Consider the following 2,858-nt stretch of genomic DNA (forward strand, 5'->3'; position numbering starts at 1 on the left):
CACACAGAGCTGTCCCCCACACCTTGCTTGCTGTTGGCATTGTGGCTGTGCAGTCCTGGCACCATAGCTGCCAGAAGCTGGGCCCGCACAGGACAGGGTGCAGTTGTGCTGAGTAGTCAGACCACTTACCCACCCACCTTGATGAGCTGCTGCCATTGCAGTGCCACTAGGAGATGAATCCATGCCAGTCATGGGGGTGCTCAGACCAGGGCAGCTACCCCTGACTTTTCTGATGTAGCATGGCGGCAGCACCTCATAGCAGTGGGTGGGCTGGTGGGACAGCTACTCGGTGCACTGCACTGTGCCCTGTCTCATGTTGGCCCAGCTGCCAGCAGCCGCAGTGCCATGACTGCACAGCACCAACAGGAAGTCAGGTGGGAGGGAAGAGAAGGAATGGGAACAACATTGAGGGACACATCTGGGTAAACAGGGAAAGTAAGGCAGGTGCTCCCAAGACTTGAGGGGCTCAGTCCTGCCCAGGAATTGTCAGGGTGTGCAGGACCAGACCCCTCAAGCCTGCAGAGCCCCTGCCCTGGGGCAGCTGAAAAACACGGGCTGCAATAAAGGGACCCAATGTATTACTAGTTTCTGTCATGGCCACAAATTTGAGCATTGGGAATGTGACGGAAGAGATGAAAGCAAACAGGCATCCACTTTGTGCTGCCATAAAAAAATTGATGGTGGCATGAAGTTGATGTCTGTTTCCATCCCAAGGGGACAGAGGTGCAGCCGCATCTCTAAAGAGTACAAGTTCAGCAAGCCCTTTATGCTTCCTATGGGCTAGCTCCCAGTGGCTCCTCACTCGGCATGCAACATTTTTGAATCGCTCTGAGGGTCCCATCACTCCCTATGTAGTGCAGAGGGGAGGCTAGATATACTTTGTAGTCCCCACTCTTGGGGGGTCAGACATCTAAAAATATGGTGGTATGGTGTGTAATTTTGAGTCCTTCTTTGGAGCTGGCCCTCTTCTTCACCTCTTTTGGAATTATATATCTTCTAGCAACTTGAGTAAACCTAATTATAGCTACACAAAGCTGTTAACTGCATTGCAAAGGAAAAAAAATACAGATTGTTTCACTAATTGCATCTTTTGTTTGTTTTTTAAATAAATTTCAAAATCAAGGGCCAAAACTTATCAAGGAGCTTTCAAAAAGAAAGGACCCAGGCCAGCAAGGGCAGAGCCTTCTTAATTCTCACAGGGGGTCGAGAATGCTTAGGATCTTAAAGGATCGGGCCAAAAGTGATAAGCATTATCATTTTCTAAGGGTGAAATCCCATTGCTCTGAGGTCAATAAAAATTTTTCTTAATGACCTCAACACGGAAAGGATTTTACCTAAATATCATTTAACCCTACAATTTGTTTAATGCTGAGAAAATGCTAATACTGTGGAAGGTGTCATGTTTTGTAGCACTTGAAAATTGCTGAATTGTTCTCTAGTATGTCCTCCTGATCTCACACCCTGCCTTGTCACCAAGTTTCCACAAAGGTCTAAATTTTACACTACATAATGAATGCAGTTTAATGTAATCCCTAAAGTAGCCCTTTATAACTTAGTCAGCTATATCTTAATTATCAAATAATAATCTTCATTACAAAATGAATCTTGTAATTACTAGTATTTTCTTTTGCAACCCCCCATATTTAACCTTCCAGGGTTATTCTTATGAATTATGGCATGTGCTTATTATTGCAATACATATACACTAAAATATGGGACTTTTAGATTTTGAATGGTACTTAGAGAAAAAATGTTTTCTTTACACTCTCTGTATAGCAAAGCATTGTAAAAATGCTCTCATCAACAAAAGCATTTAACTTGCCAAAATGTAAATCTCTTACAGACATTCATTTTTAAATACATTAGCTAGAAACATTTTAAAAAAAAACTGAGTGTGAACTGAAATTTGTTTAGTTGCACAAACTAAAAAACAAGCCTGGACCAAATAACTCAACCTATTGTTCTTTCAATACCAGTTCTGTCTGGCTATAAATCTAGACCACACCAAACCCTTCTGTCTTTGTTTCAGCCACATTTTCACACCCTTGTCAACCCCTCACCCTTTTCCCTAATTATCATCTGACTCCCTGAGAACATTGAGCTTTACAATTTACCTCCATGAGTCAAAAGAAACTGTGTCACTGAAAATTTAGGAACGGTTGCAGGATATGAACCACTACACAGGGTCACAAACAGAAAGCAACACTAAAAAATGCCAGAAGTTCTTCAACCTTCTGATAGAGGCATGGGGATACCACCCCATATTTTATTCTGCTTATCAACATGAACTTTAACAAAAAACAACCCTCATCTTTACAAAGCAGAAGCCTCTGGTTTCATTAAGATGCCTTTGTTGTGCCTGAGATGAAGTGCTTAATAACGCATTAGGTAACACAGTAACAGGCTTCACTTTATTCCACCCGAAGAGTGTAAGTCCTTGGTGGCTGAAGGCAGTTTACCGACTCTCCCTAACCCAGCTCAACTTCAGGAAAAGCCTTCGCTAACCGACTCAGGCAGTTTTCTGACGGGTGACAAGGCCTGCCAGAAACACTTCATCAACCCACCACCAAAAAGCCTGTCCCACGGGCTGCTCGCTGGACAGCAGCGACAGGCGCAGCCCGGCCGGGGGGAAGGCGCGGGAGGACAAAAGCGGGGCCCGGCCACCTGCGAGCGAGGCGTTGGCCCGGCCCGGCCGCAAGGTGCTCGCTTCGCTTCTCCTTAGAAAGCGGCGAAGACACTTCCCCAGCCGGGCGCCAGCCAGGCTTGGCAGCGGCTTCACTCCTCAGCGCTCCCGGGAGCCAGGTCACAGCCACGAGGCTCGGGGGGCAGCGAGGACGCCGGGCCCGCCGCCCGGGAGA

The 2,858-nt window shown here is 46.2% G+C and overlaps 1 protein-coding gene across 1 annotated transcript in view; it reads right to left on the reverse strand.

The window, feature by feature from the left end:
* Positions 1 to 2,784, reverse strand: part of PLCH1 (phospholipase C eta 1) — a 218,754-nt gene extending 215,970 nt beyond the window's left edge. The window contains exon 1 of the mRNA XM_025214840.1: positions 2,665 to 2,784. The gene's annotated coding sequence lies outside the window, so the exon portion shown is untranslated. The remainder of the gene's footprint in view (positions 1 to 2,664) is intronic.
* Positions 2,785 to 2,858: the final 74 nt, after the last annotated feature.

Source organism: Alligator sinensis, unplaced genomic scaffold (genome assembly GCF_000455745.1).
Source record: "Alligator sinensis unplaced genomic scaffold, ASM45574v1 scaffold60_1, whole genome shotgun sequence".
NCBI lineage: Eukaryota > Metazoa > Chordata > Crocodylia > Alligatoridae > Alligator > Alligator sinensis.